Source organism: Phyllostomus hastatus, unplaced genomic scaffold (assembly GCF_019186645.2).
Source record: "Phyllostomus hastatus isolate PE091 unplaced genomic scaffold, TTU_PhHast_1.1 phas_contig_17, whole genome shotgun sequence".
Classification (NCBI taxonomy): Eukaryota; Metazoa; Chordata; class Mammalia; order Chiroptera; family Phyllostomidae; genus Phyllostomus; species Phyllostomus hastatus.
In genome coordinates this window covers 37738787-37763520 of record NW_025333664.1, presented here as the reverse complement: position 1 = coordinate 37763520, position 24734 = coordinate 37738787, and the positions used below count along the sequence as shown (strand labels likewise).

At 41.0% G+C, this 24734-nt stretch overlaps 1 protein-coding gene across 2 annotated transcripts in view; it reads right to left on the bottom strand.

Moving 5' to 3' along the window:
• Nucleotides 1-24734, bottom strand: part of BANF2 (BANF family member 2) — a 64678-nt gene that overhangs the window by 15597 nt on the left and 24347 nt on the right. The window contains exon 2 of one of the 2 annotated variants that reach the window (XM_045832816.1): nt 19751-19843. The exons of the other annotated variant lie outside the window; for it this stretch is intronic. The gene's annotated coding sequence lies outside the window, so the exon portion shown is untranslated. The remainder of the gene's footprint in view (nt 1-19750; nt 19844-24734) is intronic. 2 annotated transcript variants of the gene reach the window in all.

Here is a 24734-nt window from a genome sequence, read left to right as displayed (position 1 = left end):
GTCACTTGCAAATCACATAAGCTGTGGGGTGGGAATGGAGCACAAAATCAGAGTAGTTGCCGTGTTACTGGGAGTACTTACCCTACACCAAAATATAGGACAGAATTAGGAGAGCAACCCAGTGCCCACCACATAATCCCCAGTAGATCATGAGGCCCCAAGGGCCACAGCTGCCTCTAATGGCCTTTGGTCCCCACCAGAGCCCCTGCCCCAGTGCCTGGTACTGAGCCTCACACATGGTAAGCACTCAGTGACATAAATGACCTATGCATCCATGCTTTCAAATGTGTCCATTTTATAGCACTAGTCCCCTTGCCTGTCTCCACACTTACAATTCTCCAGATCTTTCTGTAAAGTACAGCTCCCTCTATAAGCCTTCCTGCTTCCAGATGTTTTGAGACACTTCAGATGAAACTAAACTGTCAAGAAGTACTGGATTTGAAGGCACTGATTTTAGGAGCCAGGGGCACCTAAGGAAAGTGGTCTCAACGTGTTGGTTGATCCTAGGAAAGAAAACATAAGGCAGGAGAAGTTGTCCAGAGTCCCCTCTGTGTGTCTCAAATACACAAATGTGTGAACTACAAATACATTATTATACAGAGGGCACTCACCCCTCTCTCTAGCAGCTAAATGTACAGATCCCTCTTAATCTGTGAAAATATCTTAACAGGTAAACTCTGCAGCACCCATCACCATGTGGACAATGAATCAGGATTGGTGGCCCAGCTCAGGATGGGCAGGTAAGGAATCAAGATATCTGAGTAGCATGAAGAGCCAGAGCATGCTGGCAGGGCTCCCCAACTCTGCTGAGGGAAAATTCCATTCACTATCCACGTTGGCCATCTGTTAAGTTAAACATCTTTGCCTATTACAAGAATAAATGGAAATTACAACATCGTTATCAGTGTACCAGCAGCATTAAAGACAGGTGATTAGCAACACCTTGTATGTTTGCTTTTCTCACACACCTGATCTCACTTTGTTCCTTGAAACTCTCTGGAGCATGGGCAGTGAACTTACCCTCTAAGGACCCACTAAATAAAGGATGTTTGCATTCATTAGGATGCCTTTGTCTGAGATAGTGGTTCTCAACTAGGGGTGAATTGCCTACCCCCCATACCATTTGGCAATGTGTCTGGGGACACCTTTGGTTGTCACAACTGAGGGAGGGGAAAGTTCGATTAGCACCTAACACTCAGAGGTCAGGGTTGTTACTGAACATCCTATAATGCACCTAACAGTCCCCCTACCCCCTTAAGTATGATAAACCCTCAGCCACAAGTAACAGAAACCCTGTTCAAACACATATAAATATATTTCTAATCTCACATAAGCAGAAATCTACCATTGAGGTGGACCCAGGATTTTGTCAGTCAGTGGCTCTGTGTTGTCAAGGACCAGCCTAGCTGCCCCCATGACCCCAAGATGCTTACATGGAGACTTTCAAAGGAAGGAGAGGCCATTTCTTCTTAGTGTCCCCAGAACATCTTCAGCAGAACTTCCCTTAGTTTTATAGTCTAGAACCAGGCAACACACTCACCCATAAACCAGCTATTGGCCGAGGGAGTGGGACTGCATAGGGTATGAATGAAGTCAGTTTCCTGTTACTTAGAGAATGTAAGATTCTCTAAAAATCAGGAGAGGAGGTTGTTGCTGGGTAGACAAATGACCTAATGACCATATCCACTATCTTTTAACCGTGCTCTATTATTCTCAAAGTTTAATGTGTGCACAGACCACCTGGGGTTCTGTTAAAAAATGCAGGTTTTCATACAGTAGGTCTGGGGTGGGGCCTGAGATGCTTCATTTCCAACAAGCTCCCAAGAAGATGCCAATGCTGCCAGCCTACAGATCATACTTTGACTAGCAAGGTGTTATATGATGCTACCTTTTTAAAAACGTCACCTGAGGATATTTTTATTGGTTTTAGAGAGAGAGGAAGGGGGAGAGAGAGAGAGAGAGAAACATCGGTGTGAGAGAGAAACATCTACCAGTTGCCGCCTGTACATACCCTGAGTGGGAAGGAACTTACAACCTAGGTATGTGCCCCAATGCTCCAACCAAGCAAGCACCCACCCAAGGCTTATGTCACTTATTCTTTTTATGTTATTTTATATTTAAAATAAGCAGTCTCCCCTTATTTGTGGAGAATGCATTCCAAGACCCCAGTGGATGCCCAAAACTGCAGATAGTACCAAACCCTACAATATATTATAGTGATTTTCAATTGATGTGCTGCAAAAAAATTTAAAACATGCAATACTTGACTATTTAGTTAGGGGCACTGACCTCTTCTCTCTTAGGTTTTAAAATTTAAAAAATGACAACATACAGATCATGTGTCATGGAAATGTACACTTGAAACCTATATGATCTCATTGACCAATGTCATCCTAATAAATTTAATAAAAAGAAAAAATTTATAACAGCCCATACCACAATAGCTGTCAGGTGTGACTGAATCAAAATTATGCCTATTTTTGGTCAGATTGGCAAAAAATATAGTTTTTGGTGTGCCACAGAATTTTAGTAATTAGTTTATGTGTTCATGAGATTAAAAAGGTTGAAAATCACTGATATGATATGTTTTTCCCACATACACATACCTTTTTACTTGAATGAAGCACTTTACCACTTCTTTTTGGCATATCTGAGTTGCCAGCATCACTTGCATTTTGGGGCCATTATTAAGTAAAATAAGGTTTATTTGAACACAAGTACTACAGTACCTAACAACAGTTAATCTGATAACCAAGAGGATTACTAAATGACTAACAGGCAGAAGCATAATATGAGGTCTGTCCAGAAACTATCAAGCCATGCACTATGAAAAATAGAGGCATTTATCAAAGAAGATACAAAATACAAAATACATTCTATATAGGACAATAACATCTCAGTCCTCTTCAAAGCAGGCACCTTGGGACCTCACACAATTCTAATCGCCATCAACTGCTCTGTCATATTTTTCTGAATCTCATGGACAATCTGAAATCTCTTCCCTTTCAAAGGTGATTTTAGTTTTGGGAAAAGCCAGAGTTGCAGGGCACCAAATATGGGCTGTAGGGGGGCTGAGTTACCTGGGTGACTTGATGTTTCACCAAAAACTCTGCATGAGATGTGATGCATGAGTGAGCGCCTTGTTATAACGAAGTTGCTAATCACCAGCTGCCTAAAGCTGTGGCCTTCTGAATCATCTGAATAGTTTTCATGGAGGAATGTTCAAGCTTAATGCAACATTTGATGCAGATTCATACTTGCTCAGTCATTTTAAACGTGATGGCCACACAGTACATGTGCTCACTCAATGCTGTCTACCACCCCTACTGACTAGTACAGTGAAGTTGTCATTGTTCACACATGCACATTCCAGTCCACTCTCCTTGGCTACAAGGTTACATTGATGTCATGCAAACCCTTCTGGTTATATTAACAATGGCTGGACATTTTTTCAGACAGACTTTGTACAGTGTGGAGACAATGGACAAACAGTTCTTGTCCCATGTGGGATGGAGCAGGATATCATGAGATTTCATCATGTTACTCAGAAGTTATCAGTTGTTTCCTTGTGGAATTTTCCATTTAATATTTTTGGACCATGATTGTCTACAGGTAACAAATAGGAAAGTAAAACTGCAGATAAGAGCAGTCTACTGTACACATAGTGTAAAATTTATCATCTTAACCATTTTTAAGCATACAATTCAGAAGTGTTAAGCATATTTACATTGTTGTGCAACCAATCTCCAGAACTCTTTTCATCTTGCAAAACCAAACCTCCGTCCCCATTAAACAACAACTTTCCATCCTCACTTTCTTCCAGCTCATGGCAACCACCACTCTACCTTCTGTCTCCATAAATTTGATGAGGTACCTCATATTTGTCCTTTTGTGACTGACTTATTTCACTCAGGATAATGTCCTCCAGGGTCAAGCATGGTGTATCATGTGTTAGAATTTTCTTTCTTTCTAAGGAAGCTCACCTTGTATGTATATGCCACATCTTGTTTATCCATTCATCAATCAATGGACACTTGGGTTATTTCCACCTCTTGGCTATTGTGAATAAGGCTATGAGCACAGGTGTACAAATATCTGCTCAAGGTCTTGCTTTCAATTCTTTGGAATATATACTCAGAAGCGGGATTGTTGGATCATAAGGTAATTAATTCTATGTTTAATCTTTTGAGGAACCTCCACGCTGTTTTCCATAGTGGCTGTATCAATGTTACCTATTCTTAAATTTGACAGCACAGTAGACTCACACTAGGAGATTTCGAAATCACTGATACTTGGGTCCCTCCTCTATGGCTTAATTTAATTAGCATAGCATGTGGTTCTGACTTAGTTTGAGAATCACTTCTTCCTTGTCATTTGCTTCTTTCTCATAAACCTATGAGCAGGTTTTCTAGGATGATGGGACTCCAGTTAGGAAGTGGGATTTTATGGTGGGCATATGCTTACCAAATCACAGGCAGTATCTACCCTTTACCCTCAACCACCAGGGATACCTTATCTTCATTAACCATTGGTAGGATGGTTTAACTGTGACCCCTGATAGCTTTGAAGTCAGGCAACTTCAGAGCCAGCAGACCTCAATACCAGCCTATCCACCCCTTTTCTTTTTAATTTAAAGAAAATGGATCTTTACTTCAAAGGAAATTTTACCTGGAGTTCCTTTATATAAGATAGATCAAAGCAGAATTACTCTGTTGACTTGGGAATGAGGTGAGGGCACCAGGGGGGCCCCTCACCCCCCCAAAACATGGAGCCATTCCCACAGTTCCCCTTGTGTTCTGCCAAAACCCTCTTTGATCTAGCCTAAGCCCCTCATTTAACCCATAAGAAAATAGATGCCCAAGAATTTAGGTGACCTAGCAAAGCCCACTCAGAATTTCCTGGGTGGGCTACTGGGTGGGCTGTGATATGGGCAGGTGAAGCATTTGGCCACCATGTGACAAAACTACTGCAAATATCTTAAATAGTCCCATAACAGATTCTTGAGTTACAGGGTGTTTTCTCAATTACTTTGTTTTGAACCACAAAGTACTGTTGGAGAAGGACGCACTGGCAGGAAATGACCTCAATCAAGTCTGGTTTTAGATGCTTAGAAAGTCACCTGTTTAAATAAGGAATAAAAGAGTCAATGGAATTTAACTATGGCTCCCAAAGGAATGACCTCTTAGTTGCAAATGTTTGATTTCGTTGAAAGATCATTTTAAAAATCTATACAGTAGGTTTTTATGTGGAGGCACCACAAATATGCCCTATTAGGTAAGTGGAGTGGAAGTGAAGGGACTGCTCTAATGCCACATAAATGGGTATTTGGGACTTGGGATACAATTTCTAGTGGGAATATTATACACAAATTCAGAAAATGACATCTCTCCACAGCAAACATTAGCTGAAATTGAAGTCATTATTCTCTGAAAACCTTACAAGATGACTCAAAAATTGACTACAATGATGAATATGCTGTTGTGGGTGATACATTAATATAATGAGAATATTATTGTTTTCTTAAAATATAAATGGGAAAAACATAATATTTCTAAAATATATTATTTTATATATGTGGTTTTAAATGTGCATAATTAAATTATGAAATCAAATGGTATAAATTGACTATTTAAAACCCTAAAAGTTTATATATTCAGAGGACTTCCCACCAAGATGGAGGCATAGGAGACACACTGTGCCTCCTCACACAACCAAAAGAAGGACAACAACAATTTAAAAACAAAAAACAACTAGAAGTGATAGAAAACCAAATTGTATGGAAGTCCAACAACCAAGGAGTTAAAAAAGACACACTCATCCAAACCGGTAGGAAGGGCAGAGATGGGTGTGCAGACAGGACTCGCAGCAAGGTGGTGGAGGGAGGACCAGGGCAGGCAAGGGTGGTGCTTGGCAGGCCCAGCACTGGATTGTGGAGCCAGGCGCGCAAGGCTGCAGCTGGCCAGCGAGAATATGACAGCATGGCTGGTGGCGCAGGCGTCCTACATTTGTGCTTAGATAAATCAGGAGGAATGAATAGGGACTGAGACAGACAGTGCAACACAGAGCTCCAGCTTGGGGAAATAAAGCCTCAAACCACTGATTGAAAACACCTGTTGGGGTTGAGGCAGCAGTGGGAGAAACTCCCAGCCTCACAGGAGAGTTTGTTGGAGAGACCCATAGGGTCCTAGAACATACACAAGCCAACCCACCCCGGAATCAGCACCAGAAGAGCCCAATTTGCTTGTGGGAAGCAGTGAAAGTGACTGAAAGCCAGCAGAGAGGGGAGCAAGCACCATTGTTCCCTCTTGGACCCCTTCCCCACATACAGTGTCACAGAGCATCGACATGGGTTACCCCTCCTGGGTGAATACCTAAGGCTCCGCCCCTCACTACACGTGTATCAAGACAAAAAAAAAAGTGGCCCAAATGAAAGAACAGATCAAAGCTTCAGAAAAATACAACTAAGCAATGAACAGGTAGCCAACCTATCAGATGCAGAGTTCAAACCACTGATAATCAAGATGCTCACTATCCTGGTTGAATTTGGTTGAATTTGATTGAATTTGGTCATAAATTAGATGGAAAAATGAAGGTATTGCTAAATGAAATAAAGGAAGATGTATGGGAACCAACAGTGATGGGAAGGAAACTGGGACTCAAATCAATGGAGTGGACCACAAGGAAGCAAGAAACATCCAATCAGAAAAGAATTAAGAAACAAGAATTCAAAAAAATGAGGAGAGGCTTAGGAACGTCCAGGACATCTTTAAACATTCCAACGTCTGAATTGTAGGGGTACCAGAAGGAGAAGAGGAACAGCAACAAATAGAAAAGTTATTTGAACAAATTAAATAAAGGAGAACTTCCCCAATCTGGCAAAGGAAATAGACTTCCAGGAAGTCTAGGAAGCTAAGAGAGTCCCAAAGAAGTTGGACCCAAGAAGGAACACACCAAGGCACATCATAATTACATTAGCCAAGGTAAAAATGAAGGAGAGAATCCTAGAAGCAGCAAGAGAAAAGGACACAGTTACCTACAAAGGAGTTCCCATAAGGCTATCAGCTGATTTCTCAAAAGAGACCTTACAGGCAAGAAGGGGCTGGAAAGAAGTATTTAAAGTTATGAAAGGCAAGGACTTACATCAAGATTGTTCTATCCAGCAAAGCTTTCATTTAAAATGGAGGGGCAGATAAAGTGCTTCTCAGATAAGGTCAAGTTAAAGGAGTTCATTATCACCAAGCCCTTATTATATGAAATGTTAAAGGGACTTATCTAAGAAAAAGAAGATAAAAAAATATGAGAAGTAAAATGACAGCAAACTCATAATAATTAACAACCACACCTAAAACAAAAACAAAAGCAAACTAAACAAACAACTAGAACAGGAACAGAACCACAGAAATGGAGATCACATGGAGGGTTATCAACAGGGGAGTGGGAGGGGGAGAAAGGGAGAAAAGGTACAGAAAATAAGTAGCATAGGTGGTAGGTAGACAATAGACATGGGGAAGTTAAGAATAGTATAGGAAATGGAGAATCCAAAGAGCTTACATGTACAATCCATGGACAAGAACTAAAGGTGGGGAAGGTGGGTGGGAGAGGGTATGCAGGGCAGAGGGGAAAATGGGACAACTGTAATAGCATAATCAATAACATATATTTAAAAAACCCAGAAACCCACCCTAAAAGTTTATATATTCAAATGGCCAAACATTTGTAGGGGGGGGTCTTCTTGTTGAGAAAATAGAGGGTTATATTTTCATGTTTGCTTTACATTTTGACTTATGTGGGATTGCCTCAGGGAACTGAGGTCTTAATAGTGTAACTTTATGTTTTGCTCTCAACCTTTACTGAGTGTGGGTAACAAGGAGTAGATGGAGGGGAACCTGCATATGTGTTAACATTATTGAGAATACTGCTGCCCATATTTTGCCCTACAAAATGTCCCACATGATAAATCTTTTCAAATTTAATGAAAAAAGTATACCTTTAAAAATATTTCTACCTTTATAACAAAAAGAATTTGTAAATATATTTCTTTTTTTACTCAGCCTGCTAGGAAGATTTGAGCTACATATGAAGACCATGCAGAGAAATTAGCATGGATTAAAACCTACCTCCCTTCTTAGTGCTCATATTTGCTTCTTCTGTTCAATGCCTCCATTTTCTCATTCTGTCTTTACTTTAAAACTTAAATTCATGTGCTCAGAGTACTCACCTCTTTATTAAACACTGCTTTATTATTTGCTCAAAGCTTCAAACATAAGGAGAATATTAAAAGTTCCTAAACTAAGCAGATTTATGGGAAAAATTCAGGATCCAATTCTATGTCCTCAAAAAACTGCATATTTATAGCACCAAATAAAGGCAAGAGAATGAGGGTGAGAATGACTTCAGGATTGTCTCTACAGAAGCCAGAAGCCCTAGGCCTCCAGTCAGAGGATGGTGGGATGATGGACTTGGACCAGGAGGGAATGAGGAGACTACACACTCCTCACCCATCAGGATCCAGTGGAATACTGTCTGTCAAACACTACTCCTGACTCTTAGTACCTCTTTGCCACTCCTCAAAGCTGCATCTTCTCCCTTCAAATGACCAGGTCTGGTCCCTCTCCAGTCGTTCATAAATAAAAAGAAGGGTGATAATAATTCTATGATATTGAGGTCTGACTCTGAGGAACTCTTTTTTCCTTTAAGCTATGTAAGTGACTGAGGAGATCCTGTAAGGTTGGAAGCTCATGGCCTCAAGACAAAGGGCTCTAGTATGTATAGTCAACTAGAGAATTACTTTCAGGGCACACCATGCTCACCACAGTGTCTTGGGACTGGCATGTCACCGCTCCACCTTCTCAGGCTACATCCTGGCATACCTATGAATGACTTTCCTATAAGGATTGATCATCTGCTGAGATCTAAGCCTGCTGGCAGCCATCTTTCCCACCACCAATGGGTAGCCTGCCTGAGGAGGAAGCAACATAGAGAGAAACAGATCTGAGAGAAGGAAGCCTCCAGCAATGCAGAGAGAAGAAATGCCCAAGCACTGGAGTCAGCAATAAGTAGGTGGAAATATCTTTCCCTTCAATTACTGACTGTGAGACCTAGAGGGGATTCCTGAACCAAAGACTCAATTTCCTCACTTGTTAGGTGAGGATCATGTCACCCACTGACAGGATGGCTGTGCAGATCAAATGATTAACTGAACAGCAAATGTGTAGTAAACTGTCTAGAATAGAGTCAACACCCAACAGGTAAGCTGATTCATTGGGGTTATATTTAATCATTATTTCTCAAGCCTATTATGGAACAATTATCTATGGTTATATGCTCAAGTTGATTTCTGCTTCTTTTTTTTAAATTTTATTTTAATCATTGTTCAAGTACAATTTTCTCCCTTTTACTCCCAATCCAGCCCACCCAACCAGCCCTCCCCACTTCCCTCCCATTACCACCCTCCCCCTAGTTTTTGTCCATGTGTCCTTTAAATTTGTTCCTATAAACCCTTCCCATTGTCCCCGGAAATTCCCTCTTCTCTCCACTGTGGTCACTGTCAGCCTGCCCTCTATTTCAGTGTCGTTGGTTATATTTTGCTGGTTTCTTTGTTTTGTTGTTTGGGTTCCTGTTAAAGGTGAGATCATATGGTATTTGTCTTTCACTGCCTGGCTTGTTTTACTTAGCATAATGCTTTCCAGCTCCATCCATGCTGTTGCAAAGGGTAGGAGCTACTTTCTTTCTGCTGCATAGAATTCCGTTGTGTAAATGTACCATAGTTTTTTGATTCATTCATTTACTGATGGGCATCTAGGTTGCTTCCAGCATTTAGCTATTGTAAATTGTGCTGCTATGAACATTGGGATGCATTGGTTCTTTTGGATTGGTGTTTTAGTGTTCTTAGGATAGAGTCCCAGCAGTGGAATTGCTGGGTCAAAAGGAAGATCCATTTTTAGTTTTCCAAGTAAGTTCTATACTGCTTTCCATAGTGGTTGTACCAGTCTGCAGTCCCACCAGCAGTGCACTAGGGACCCCTTTTCTCCACAACCTCTCCAACACTTGTTTGTTGCTTTGTTTATGATGGCCATTCTGACTGGTGTGAAGTGGTATCTCATTGTGGTTTTAATTTGCATCTCTCTGATAGCTAGCGATATTGAACATCATTTCATGTGTCTTTGGATTTTCTGTATGTCCTCTTTGGAGAAGTGCCTGTTCAAGTCCTTTGCCCATTTTTTAATTGGATTCCTTGTCTTCTTAGAGTGTAGTCGTGTAAGTTCTTTATATATTTTGGAGATTAAACCCTTGTCTGAGGTATCATTGGCAAATATGTTTTCCTATACAATTGGTTCTCTTTTAATTTTGATAGTGTTTTCTTTAGCTGTGCAGAAGCTTTTAATTTTGATGAGGTCCCATTTGTTTATTCTTTCCTTTATGTCCCTTGCTCTAGGGCACATGTCAGTAAAAAAGTTTCTGTGTGAAATATCTGAGATTTTCCTACCTACGTTCTCCTCTAGGACTTTAATGGTGTCATGTTTTATATTTAAGTCTTTTATCCACCTTGAATTTATTTTTGTATAAGGTATAAGTTGGTGCTCAAGTTTCATTTTTTTGCATGTGGCTGACCAGTTCTCCCAACACCATTTGTTGAAGAGGCTATTTTTACTCCATTTTATGTTGCTGCCTCCTTTGTCAAATGTTAATTTACCATAGAGACTTGGGTTTATTTCTGGGCTCTCTGTTCTGTTCCATTGGTCCATGTGCCAGTTTTTATGCCAGTACCAGGCTGTTTTGATTACAGTGGCCTTGTAGTATAGTTTAGTGTCAGGTATTGTGATCCCTCCTACTTTACTCTTCTTTCTTAAAATTGCAGCAGCTATTCAGTGTCGTTTATGATTCCATATAAATTTTTGAAGTGTTTGTTCTATGTCTGTGAAATATGCCATTGGTACTTTAATAGGAATTGCATTGAATGTGGAAATTGCTTTGGGTAGTATGGACATTTTGATGATATTAATTCTTCCAATCCGTGAACACGGTATATGTTTCCACTTGTTTGTGTCTGCCTTGATTTCTTTCCTGAGTGTTATGTAGTTTTCAAAATACAGGTCTTTTACCTCTTTGGTTAGGTTTATTCCTAGATATTTTATTTTTCTTTTTGCTATTTAAATGGGATTTTTTCCTTGATTTCTGCTTCTGCTGTTTTATTTTTGGTGTACAGAAATGCCTTTGATTTCTGGATATTGGCTTTGTATCCCACTGTTTTGCCAAATTCATTTATTAGGTCAAGCACTTTTTTGGTGGAGTCTATAGGATTTTCTATGTACACTATCATGTCATCTGCAAACAGTGACAGTTTTGTTTCCTCCTTTCCGATTTGGATGCCTTTTATTTCTTTTTCTTGTCTGATCGCTATGGCTAAAACTTCCAGTACTATATTGAATAGAAGTGGTGAAAGTGGACAGCCTTGTCTTGTTCCTGATCTTAGTGGAAAAGATTTTAATTTTTGCCCATTGAGAATGATGTTGGTTGTAGGTCTCTCATATATGGCCTTTATTATGTTGAGGAATGCTCCCTCTATTCCCACTTTGCCGAGTGTTTTTATCATGAATGGGTGCTGTACCTTATCAAATGTTTTTTCTGCATCTATTGATATGATCATGTGATTTTTGTCTTTGCTTTTGTTTATGTGATGTATTACATTTACTGATTTGTGAATATTGTACCATCCTTGAGTCCCTGGAATGAATCCCACTTGGTCATGGTGTATGATCTTTTTAATGTATTGTTGGATGCTGTTTGTCACTATATTGTTGAGGATTTTAGCGTCAATGTTCATCAGTGATATTGGCCTGAAGTTTTCTTTCTTTGTTGTGTCTTTATCTGGTTTTGGAATTAGGATGATGTTGGCCTCATAAAAAGAGTTTTGGAGTCTCCCAACTTTTTGGATTTTTTAGTCTGTGAAGGATAGGGGTTAGCTCTTCCTTAAATGCTTTGTAGAATTCTCCTGTGAAACCATCTGGTCCAGGGATTTTGTGTGTTGGGAGTTTTTTGATGACTGCTTCAATTTCTTTTGTTGTTATTGGTCTCTTCAGGCTTTCTGCTTCTTTTTCATTGAGTTTTGGAAGATGATATTTTTCTAGAAATTTGTCCATTTCACCCAGGTTTTCAAATTTCTTGGCATACAGATCTTCATAGTAATTTCTTAAAATCCTTTGTATTTCTGTGGTATCAGTTGTAATCTCTCCTCTTTCATTTCTGATTGTGTTCATTTGGGTCTTCTCTCTTTTTTTCTTGATGAGTCTGCTTAAAGGCTTGTCAATTTTGTTTATCTTTTCAAAGAACCAGCTCTTGGATTCACTGATCCTTAGAATTGTGCTTTTAGTCTCTATGTCATTTAATTCTGCTCTGATCTTGGTTATTTCCTTCCTTCTGCTTGCTCTGGGTTGTCTTTGTTGTTGTTCCTCGAGTTCTTGTAGATGTAGGGTTAGGTTGTTTGTTTGGAATGTTTCTAACCTTTTTAGGTGGGCCTGTATTGCTATGAACTTCCCTCTCAGGACTCCCTTGGCTGTGTCCCATAAGTTTTGGGTTGTTGTGAGTTTGTTTTCATTTGTTTCCAGAAACCTTTTGATTTCTTCCCTAATATCATTCTTGACCCATTCATTGTTTAATAGCATGCCATTTAATCTCCATGATTTTGAGTGTTTTGGGTTTTTTTCCTTTGGGTTGGTTTCTAGCTTCAGTCCCTTGTGGTCCGAGAAAATGCTTGGTATGATTTCAATTTTCTTGAAATTCTTGAGGCTTGTTTTGTGTCCTATCATGTGGTCAATCTTTGAAAATGTTCCGTGTACATTTGAAAAGAATGAATATTTAGCTTCCTTTGGATGGAGGGTCTTATATATCAGTAAAGTCCATTTCATCAAGGGTATTGTTCAATGCCACAGTATCTTTGTTGATATTTTTTTTGGAAGATCTGTCTATTTTTGATAGTGAGGTGTTAAAATCCCCCACTGTAATTGTGTTGCTGTCCATATCTTTCTTGAAGTCCTCTAAGATTTTCTTTATGTATTTGGGTGCTCCTATGTTGTGTGCATATATATTTACAATATTTGTGTCTTCTTGGTGGATTCTTCCCTCGAGTATTATGAAGGGACCTTCTGGGTTTCTCTTTATGGACCTTTTTTGGAAGTCTATTTTGTCTGATATGAGTATTGCTACCCCGCCTTTTTTTTTTCCTGTCCATTTGCTTGGAAGATTTGTTTCCAGCCCTTCACTTTCAGCCTGTGCAGGTCTTTTATCCTGAGGTGGGTCTCTTGTAGGCAGCATATATGTGGGCCATTTTTTCTTATCCATTCAGCTATTCTGTGTCTTTTGATTGGAGCATTTAATCCTTTTACGTTTAAGGTTATTACTTATAGGTACTTATTCATTGTCTTTTATGTACATGCGTTCCTCTCTCTCTCTCTCTTTTCCCTCCTTTCCTTAAAGCAGTCCCTTTAGAATCTCTTGCAGAGCTGGTTTGGTGGAGGTGTATTCTTTTAGACTTCTTTTGTCTGGGAAGCTTCTTATTTGGCCTTCTGTCTTGATTGAGAGCCTTCCTGGGTAAAGTGGCCTTGGTTGCAGACCTCTGGTTCTCATTACTTGGAGTATTTCTTGCCATTCTCTTCTGGCTTGAAGTGTTTCCATTGAGAAGTCAGCTGTTAGCCTTATTGGGGCTCCCTTGTATGTTACTTCCTGTTTCTCCCTTGCTGCCTTTAAGATTCTCTCTTTGTCTTGAAATTTTGCCATTTTAATTATGATGTGCCTTGAGGTGGGCCTCTTTGGGTTCCTCTTGATTGGGACTCTCTGTGTTTCCTGGATTTGTGTGACTTTTTCTCTCATCAAATTAGGGAAGTTCTCCTAAATTACTTTTTTCAAACAGGTTTTCTATCCCTTGCTCTTCTTCTTCTCCTTCTGGTATCCCTATTATACGGATATCATTACATTTCCTATTGTCTTGCATTTCTCTTAATCCCTCTTCATTCTTTCTGAGCCTCTTTTCCTTTTCTTGCTCTTTCTGGGTGTTCTTTTCTACTTTGTCCTCTAGCTCACTAATTCAATCTTCTGCTTCATCAATCCTGCTTTTCATTCTTTCTACTCTGTTCCTCAGTTCCGAAATGGCATTCTTCATTTCCTCTTGGCCCTTGTTGAGAGTTTCTATTTCCTTTTTCATGTTTATATAGTTTGCAGTGAGATTGTTGTAGCTTCCCTCTAGTTTCTGATAGCTCATTGTGAATTCATTGAACTTCCTGATAATCATTGTTTTGAATTCACTACCTGATAGTTGAGTTGCCTCTGATAAATGCTGAAAATTCAGCATTTTTTCTGAGGCTTCCTCCTTTCCCTTCAATTGGGGATTGTTTCTTTGTTTTCTCATTGTTCGTGGGATTGTTCTTGTTAGCCTCTATTTCTTAAATTGATCTGTTCTGGTTCCCTGTGATTATGATGTGAACTTCTGTGGTAGAATACCTGTGAGATTCAGTGGTGCAGTCTCCTTCGTGTATCCTGGTGTTCACAACTTCCCCCTACTCTTTTTTTGTGATCAGTTGGAGGAGTAAGGCAAAATGGTTTAAGACAGCAAGACAGTGTACTATGATATTTACATTAGCAGCCAGTAGAGAAGAGATGGGTTATCCTTTGGCTCCTTATAGTGTTAACCGTGATCCTCCACCCCAGTATCCACATTTTAGAAAGGATGGAAAGAAGGTAAGACTCTTATTGTCGACGAAAGGATTGTTAGTTGGATCTAGAAAGCTGTGAGGCTGTGGGAGGTCAGATTCTAAGGTAGGATTGGAATAAAGATTAGTAAATAGGAGTAGTGTGTAAAAGAATAGAGACAACCCCCACAATAGTATAGTTCAGGAAATTGCAAAGTGGGCTGAGATCAGGTAGGTATGTTGAGTAGTATTTACAATTGTATGAACTAGGTCTTATTTAAAGGAATATTAAAGCAACAGTCTTGTGGCAGAATCGATGAGATCTAGATAACAAGAATAAGGAGTATAGAACCTTGAAAGGTGTACTAATGGAACACAGATGAAGGATGGTAAATTATCAACACGCTGTGACTGAGATACCAGGGGGAACCTATCAAATGACAGTATAACCAGCCAAGCAAAGAAGATTATACAGAAAGAAAAAGAATACCAAAATACTGTTAAAATAAAAAATGTTGGAAAAGTGAGAAAAAGATAATACAAATTTGCAGTAACTTGCAAGATCAAAAAAAAGGGGGGGGCAGAAGATGGAGTGCAGGAGAGATAAATTTGGAGTGGAAGGAATAATACTAGGATGAATGGAAGAGAAACATAAGGGATTGAGAGATATAAAAATAAGAATTGAAAAATAAAAAGTCACTTAAAACACAAGATAAAATCAATCAACCAACAACAGCCAAAAAACCAAACCAAACCAAAACAAAAAAACCTCTTGTTGGTTTCTAACTGGCCAGACCAGTTTTTCTGGTCTTGCTGGCTTCAGCAGGCTGAGGGGCTGTTTGAAATGCTTATCACTCTCCCCAGTCAAATCTCAGTTAGTCTCTCAGGCACTATCCCCAGGGCCAGCAGGGTGCTCTCCGCAGGTCCAATCTGACTTTCCCCTACAGGATCCTGAGTGCTCCCAAGCATGCTTTCTGGAGCTCACTGCTGCAGTCTCCCAGGCTCCAGGGCCCTGCAGGGCTCCTGCGACTTTTTGGTTTCAGGATGCAAGCCCCCGAGATTGCAAGATGTGCCCTTCCCCAAATTCCACTGCGGCGAGCTCTATGATCTCAAGAAGCACCCAGGACTTTTTTGGATTCACTGTGCCATCTCCAGGGATTGTAAAAGGGCATGCCCATCCACCGAATTTTTGAGTTTCGGGCTCTAGGAACGCACTAAGCGCCTTGTCCCTTCCGGGTTCACAGTGCAAGAGTCAGGATTTCCGAGGGGGTGCGCGCTTCCACAGTTCAGCACCGCAGGCTCCAGAAACCTGAGAACACCCACACCCTTTCCTGGATCCGGGCTGCGAGGTCTGGGTTTTCCACTGATCCACACTCCCACTGGGCTGGGGGTGCAGGTGCACTTCCAGGCTGCCTCTGGTTATTCGGGCTGGAGGCACTCACTTCTCCCAGGGATTTGGGTGGGTGCTTACAGCCCCTAGGCCATTTTCTCCCATTCCAACTGCCCTTTCTGTGCCTTCAAGCCACAAGGTGTCCCCTGGTGTTTCTCAAGCTCCGTAGTCTGGGGAGGGAGCAGCGACTCTGTTCTCCTGGGTGCCCTGAGGCAGACCCAGGAGCACCGGGCCTGGGGACTGCAACCCCCCTGGTCCCCGTGCTGATCCCTGGGTCCCTTTTGTCCTGAAGCAGTCTCCTTACCGTCTGGTTTTTCAATGATCGCTATAATTTTTGATGTCCTGTTTTCAAAAATGTTTCGGTAACCTAGGCCACTTGCTCTGTTCCTCCACCAATCTGCGAGTTTCCCTCCTCTTCACAGAAGCCGAGAATCACGGTGCCTGGAGTAAAGCTGCCATCTTTGATCGATTTTGCTTCTTCTAAGCACTGTTATCTTCTAAAACGAGCTTAATGCACTCTTCACACACCACGGACAGACACCTTGGCATCCACCCCCATAAAAGATGTCTATCGTCTACCATGCTCTCTACTTCTGGGACCATCACCTCTACTTCCCTGTAGGGACCAGTTTCCCCAAACCTCATTTTCTGTCTTCCTAACACCCTAGCTCCAGGGGACAACTATATTCAGGCCTTGCCAGTGAAAATAGAGTATCACTTTGGCTATAGCGATTGGTTCAGAAATGGGCACACTACCTAGCCCAGGCTAAATCTCAGAGTTCTGTTAGAATTACTGTAAAAAGTCCATCTTACTCTGGAAGGCTTATTGAGCTGGTAGGATGTGAGGGTAGAACTGCTGGTGACCATCTTTGCTATTACCTGTGCCCGAGAGACTGCCTGAAAAGGAAACAACAAGTAAGAAAGCAAATGTGACAGAAGGAAAGAAACAGTCCCCAGTAATCATTTGCAGACCTGGATTTACCCCCAGACTTTTCAATTATGTTAGGCAATATTTTTCACTGTTGTTTAATCCCGTTTAAGTTGGGATTGTGCTATTTGAAAATAAGAGTCCTAACTAAAATATTCCCAATATTCATTCACTTACTCATTCAACATTGTAGTGTACCTACTATGTGCCAAATACTATGCTAGACACAAAAGCATCTTGATTGTGCCCAGAGACCAAGGGCAGGATTTATCCCATGGCTTAGGCATCAGGGATGGAAAAAGCATTTTTCAATGGCCATTAATGTTCATCATTCCAGAATAAGAGTAATATTTGCCTTCCTTGCCCTTAGCTCCAAGTCTACAATGGCAAATAATCTTTGGTGGCTGTCTTACATGACTCTTTAAGGCCAAATGATAGTCCACTGTATGCATGTACCACGTCCATCCATCAATAAATGGAAAAGTCTACAAGCAATTAGTACTCAAAGTCAATGATTCCTCACACCTTTACTGAGAATCACCTATATACAAGGCCTTGAGTTAAATCTATGAACCTGGAGAACAAGGTCTTCTGTAGGTACTTCTTCCAGAGAAAACTTACATGGCTCATTGTGAAGTATAACAAGCAGAAGTTAGAGTTAAGGAAGGTATTCCTAGAGGCAAGAGGTTACCTCTTGAGGGAATGACTAAGAAGAGGGAGGGTTGACTCCATGGATTCTAGACTCCATTCAAAGGGAAATCTTGGTGTGAAAGCCACTGCTAGACTGCTGCTGGGTGTGCTGGGTTGGGGATAGAAGAACTGAGCCTGATCTTAGCTCTGCCTATGGCCAGTAGTGTGACCTTGAGCAAGTCACTTTTGTTTCATATTTATAAAATAAGAATGCTGGATGTGCTGGTTCCATTGTTCTGATCCCTTCCAACATTTTGTGTCTTCATTAATTTATAGTCTTTAGATGGTACAAAATTCAGACAGGTCCACAATCCTTATTCTGCCATTTTTAATTCAATAGTTTATATAAACCAGAAGATTTTTAAAAAAACTATTTGGCAGCAAAACCTGGCCTGAACTAACATGATGCTATTTATAGTCTTTATTATCCCACTTAGTGTGAATATTTATACATTTGCCACAGGAATATTAATGGGTTTGTTTACAGGGTGCTGAGCCAGACTCCACTGGGAATGTTCTGTAACATATAGAACATCCTGCATATTACATATATTCTGTATGTATTCTGTAATATAATATGCCTTTCTAAAATTCAAAGGAAAAATTTAATTCCCCAAAACATCTGCCTCCAGTAATTTTGATTAAGGTTTTATAGACCTGTGCTTAGATCACTGTGCCTGTAGTCAAGACAACTGCAACAATCCCCCAAAGATGCCACTTGTCTCCCCAGCTTGTCTATACCCCACCTTTTTCATCCATGACTCTAAGTCTCCCAATCTTCTTCCCTTGCATGTAATTGTCCCCATTCTCTACAATCCTACCTATTCTTGGATATCCTTTGTCTAAATAGTGGTTCTGGCTAGAACTGTTCCTGGTTGCATCTTTCCTTCATGAAAATATTTCCTCTCTTTTGGAGCCCTATTCTCTGCAAAGAATCAGGGGCTGATTTTAAAAAAAAAGTCTCCAATCTAAGATATGGATGCGTGTATTAGTTTACCCTCCATGGGCAAGGCATTTACATTTGTAATATATATTTTCACTTTTTACTTTTCATTGTGGTAAAATAGTCATAACATAAAATTTGCCATCTTAGCCAGTTTTTAAAAAATTTATTTATCTTTAGACAGAGGGGAAGGGAGGGAGAAAGAGAGGGAGAGAAACATCAATATTTGGTTGCTTATTGTGTACCCCAGGCACGTGCCCTGACTGGGGACCTGGCCCACAACCCAGGCATGCGCCCTGACTGGGAATCGAACCAGTGACCCTTTGGTTCCCAGCTGGTGCTCAATCCACTGAGCCACACCAGTCAGGGCTTAACCAGTTTTAAGTGTGCAGTACAGTAGTGTTAAAGATATTCACATTGTTATACAACCAATCTCCAGAACTTTTTCATATCCATTGAACAATCCCCAGCCCCTGACAACCACCATTCTACTTTCTGTCTCTATGAATTTGACTACTTTAGATACTTCATATAAGTGGAATCATACAGTATTTGTTGTGTTATGAATGATTTATTTCACTCAGCATAATGTCCTCAAGTTTCACCCATGTTATATCCTGTGTCAGAATTTTCTTTTTAAGGCTGAATAATATTCCATTGTATGTATATACCACATTTTATCATCATTCATTCATTGATGGATATTTGAGTTGCTTCCACCTTTCTGCTGTGAACTTGAGTGTACTATAACATATATTTTTAAACCTCTTGATTTACACCTCCTTATCAGTAGAGCTTTTCAATTCCTCCTCTTTCTTCCATCATAGCTCCAGAGAGGAGGTAAAAGCAACATCATCTTGGGAAGCAGAAGGAGTTACCCCAAAAGGAAAAAAGAGGAAGGGAGTATCTGCTTCTTCTGCACACAGATTCTAGAAAGGAAAAATCTTGCCCCATTATCCACAAGGGAGAAGATGATGTTTGGGAAATAGATAACAGGGGCAAGGGGCTTGACTTTCCCTCTCTGAGACAAAATATCTCAAAGTGGGCATACACACTAGATACCAGAAGGCAAGGTCTGGAACATTGGCTGTGCCATGGAAATGCTTCCCTGCACTTACCAAATGACACGAACAGACCACTTTTGTTGTACAATGGCTGGATAGATGAACATGTGCACTGGGCAGAAGATGCTTTGAGGACTGGGTAGAAGCCTGGAGTCAGAATAAAGAAGTTCCATGAATGAGGGACCAAGCCATAGACTCTAGCAGTAGGTGCCAAAATATCCTTACAAGACCAGAAGACCTGGATATCCCTGCAGACCAGAGCAGCCACACTGCCATAAGGATCAGGCCATCATCCTGTAGACACCACAAGTTTTCAAAGCCCCATCCCCCCACTGCCATAAAGATGCATAGGCACTGCTCCCTACACATACAGCCACATAATACCTTAGGTAGGGGGGAGGGACAGAGTGGACACTGAAGAGACATAGCTCCCAACAGAGACTCTTTAAAGTGGCCTGGATAGCTGACTACTCACACTGAAGGGACGTGTGTGAAACTGAATAAAGAGCATAGTAGGTGTTATTGGTGCCATGGCCAGATTCCCTGGACTAGCTGGTGCACCCACTTTAGCTGCTAAAAGTGTTCACCTGGATGGCTCCCTGGACTAGTCGGTGCACACACTTTAGCTGCTAAAAGTGCTCAACTGGATGGCTCTCCTGGGAGTACTGGATTCCACTGGCAATGGAAGCAGCCACACCTGGGTACACCTGGGAGTTAGAAGGCCCAGGCCCTGCCTGAAGACAGCTGGTGACCTCTGACACTGAAGTACAAAAACCTGATCCCCTGTCTTTAGGTAGGACCACCTCTCTGGCACTATCCTACTTCAGAGCTCCTTAGGGTCAGGCAGAAGCTGGTTTCAGTGGGCGCTGGCCTTGCTCAGCTTCTTTCCCTGTCCTCCTCCTGCTCTCCTCCCTCTCTCCCTTACTGGGCCACATGCACCTGAATCCTGGTCTCAGGGGAACCAACTGGAGACAATACCACTTTGCTGACTTATCGGTGTTTCCCTGTACCCCATGGATGGTGATGTGTAAGAATAAACAAGTGCATTTTCTTTGCACATCTAAGTGTAATGCAAGTGAATTTGTGACTGTCTCCATTGTATAGTTAGCAATGTCTTAAGGAAAAAAAATGACCCTAATGAGGGAGTAAGGCCCCCAGGAATGCAATCTAGGAGCAGGTAGCCCTTCACTGCACCTCTTTGCCTGCAGGGCTGAGTGAGTATTTGTTGGATTGGTCTCTAGCTCAAACTTCCCACAAGGGTTTGTTCACCCAGACTAGCATGGGCAGATTTAGGAAATAAAAGTGCAAGATGCCTAGTTAAATTTGAACTTCAGATAAACTTCTTAGTATCCAAGCATTTCACATGATATTCTTACATTAAAAAAGTTTTGCATTTATCTGAAATTCAGCATAACTGGGCATCTTGCATTTTTTTCTGGCAGGCCTCTTCTACACCATCTGACTCGGCAGAAACCCTGATCTTCCCACACTCCCAACCCTTGGCTACTGGGTTGGGATTTTGCTCCTGGCTTGGCAAGCTACTTAGGTCTCCCTACTCTGATTCTGATGAAAGCCACAGTCTCATGAAGTTCAAAGCTAAAGAGGAAACAACATTATAATACACAGCTGAGGAAATCATTGTGGTAGGACAACATGTCACTCAGAAGTCACCTTGGGGACAAACACTAGTTTGGATGTCAGCATGTCCCTGCTCACCTGGAAAGAATGTCTAGTGCCAGCTGAGGCTCACCCTGAGACTAGGAAGAGAATAAGGATTGCAGGTCAGTGGGAGAAATGGAACCAAAGGAGGTTCACATTTGTTGAGCACCTACTCTGTGCCTTCCTCTTTATGGTCATTATCACACTTAATGCTCAAAATTAACTTGACAGCACCAGCAAATTGTTCCTATTTTGAGAGATGGGAAAACTGAAGCCAAGAGGGGCAAATGAAGTTGCATATCTAGTAAAAGACAGTATTGTGATGTAAGATGAAGTCTGGGAGGCTCCAAAGCCCATGTTCTTTGCTCTGCAGGATGACAATCAGAAGAAAAACAACAGCAGTTTTAGCAAAGTCCATCCCTTCCTGCCCACATCCTCTCAGGGCTCACAGTCTCCACTGCAAGCACCTGTGGAGAAAGTACCAGTAGGTGAATAAATACAAAGTCCCCGTATCCCTTAAGTGAAACAACTCTGAGGCTTGTTTCATGTCACCTCCCAAACATCCTGAGAGATCCAGCCTTGATTGCCAATTCCAGGTAGGATGGTGGTAACCTGATAGTGATCACAGTTATTGGTAGCCCTCCCTTCCCTGTCTTGCTTCCTTACTTCCTTACTCATGTGACCTGAATTCCCTCCCAAATTAACTACAAATGACCCAACTTACAATGGTTCAACTTATGATTTTTTACTTTAAGATGGTGCATAGGCGATATACATTCAGTAGAAACCATACTCGAATCTTGAATTTTGATCTTTTCCCAGCCTAGCAATATGTGACAAGATACTCTGGTGATGCTGGGCAGCAGCAGTGAGATGCAGCCAAGTGACCATGAAGGTAAACAACCAATGCTCTATAGTGTATTCATTGTGTTTGATGACTTTGCCCAACTGTGGGCTAATGTAAGTGTTCTGAGCACATTTAAAGTAGGCTAGGCTAAGCTATGATGTTTAGTAGGTTAGGTCTACTAAATGCATTTTTGACTTATGATATTTTCAACTTACTGTGTGTTACTATGTGACATAACCCCATCAAGGGTTTAGGAGAATCTGTACTTGTACTTAAATTAGATTCTCAAAGTTGGTAACTGGGAAATCCAGCCTAGGAGAGCAGTTAGTGCTTCTCCAGGCTTCCTAAGGTGCTGGGCAAAGCACTTTTCATGTGTTGTCTCATTTAATCTGTCCATTGCATGAGGAGGTAAGGTTCTATGATTATCCCCATTTTACAGATAAGATACATTAACTGACTCAGGGCACTGCTGTATCTCAAACACCACAGTGTACCTCAGACTACATCTGTGTTCTCAAGCACTGTGTCATCAAGAAAGGCTTCCTCTGGATTTCTGGGCTCTGAGCAATCATTTTCTCTCCTTCCAGCTCTGGACTGAATTTCTCTACTTAGGTGCAAATACAAACTGGGGCCGCAGCATTGGCTGTCAGCTAGCAAGGGTACATCTTAAAATGTACCCTTAATAGGATGGAAATGTGTAACTGGGTGGCATTTTAAGCATTACATCGATTCCATTCTAAGATATGTAAGGCCCACATTCTATGTGTTGTCTGCTTGTTCTTTGGCAGACAGAGCACCTGCTTCAATGTTCAACTTTTCTTTATCCCTTAGGGTCTCACATTTTGTGCATTGCCTTTCTCTGCTGGTTCTCAGCACAGCAGTTCCAGTACCTTCTAAGGACTCCTCCAGTTCATGTCTCTGGGTATGAAACTATGAATTCCATACATATGTAAGTCTTTATTCAGAAATGGGCCCCAGATGACTTGTCCAATCTTTCCAAATGCAAAGATCTACTTAAGTCTCAAAAAAAGAAATCATAGTCTTGTTGGCTCTGGCTTCAGACAGGTGTTATTTCTGACTTGTCTCCACTTAAAAGCCAGGTTCTCAAGGCCACAAATAAATGATTTCCCAAAGACTGTCATTGATTTCATTGATGGCATTTTCTTCTGAGCAGATAATGACATATTTATATCATAAACAGGATACTTGCAAAGACTGTATGAAGGAGTTTCAGTGATTTCTGCAGAATTTTGGAGTTTTGCAGCCATCAAATGATAAGCCTGCTTATTGGTAAGCACCCTCATGGACACAGAGCATAACCACATTCCTTAGGGGGAAGACAGTCTGGGCTCCTTGGTTCCGTTCCTGCTAAAGGTCTGTCTCAATGCTAGATTGTTAAGGAAGAGTTTAAGCTGGAACAGACCTTAGTCTCAGTCACCTTTTTGAAATCAGACACCTTTTTGAGTGTCTATTAAAAGTTTAGATTAGGAGTTACAAACATAAAAATCAGAGAGAGCAGGCAAGTAAAAAAAATAAATCAGTGAGGAAAGGCCATGCAAGGGCAATGATAAACAAGAACTTACATTTGGCATTCATCAGAGAGGTCACAAAATGGTGTGGACAGTGGCTGCCTGGGATCTCACTCCCACCTAAAACAGGTAGCACCCTCTTAGAAATGTGGGTCCCAGGTGACCAGATCTTGTGGGTCATTTTAAGAGAATCCCCAAATTTTGATCTTATGTGCAAGTTCCCAATTTTAAAATATTGAGCAATGATTCAAATATCTGTTACACAACCTAGACCCAACAGAAAAAAGTCACACTACCAGTTAGCCTCTCTTGCTGTAGACTTTCCTTCCAGAAAAATGCCAAATTTGCACATATAAAGTTTGACTTCAAGTTTCAGGGGGCTGTGGGCCAAGGTCCCAGGTTAGGAATCTCATTGTCAAGTTTCAACTCTTATAAAACTCTTGTCCTCATCTTTAACCTTGGACATGGTTTCCTGGGGACATGTTCTGATCTTCTTAAGGATATCTTCAAGTAGGTAGCCACAATTCTTGCCTCCACTTCCATCTTCCACTCGGTGGCAGACACTACTCCTAGCGCCTTCCCATAAATCCCCACTGGGATTTTCACCTCAAAAGTGTCCTCTGATGATCAACATCACTAATCATCAGGAAATGCAAATCAAAACTATAATGAGATATCAACTCACACCTGTTAGAATGGCTATTATAAAAAAGACAAGATATAACAAGTTTTGGCAAGGATGTGAAGAAAAGGGAACCCTTGTACACTGTTGGTGGGGATGTAGATTGGTGCAGTCATTATGGAAAATAGTATGGAGGTTACTCACAAATTGAAAATAGATCTACCATATGATCCAGCAATTCCACTTCTAGATATTTACCCAAAGGAAATGGAAACACTAGCATGAAAAGATATATCCACGCCCATGTTCACTGCAGCATTATTCACAATTGCTAAGACATAAATGAATGGGTAAAGAAAATGTGGTATATACATACAAAGA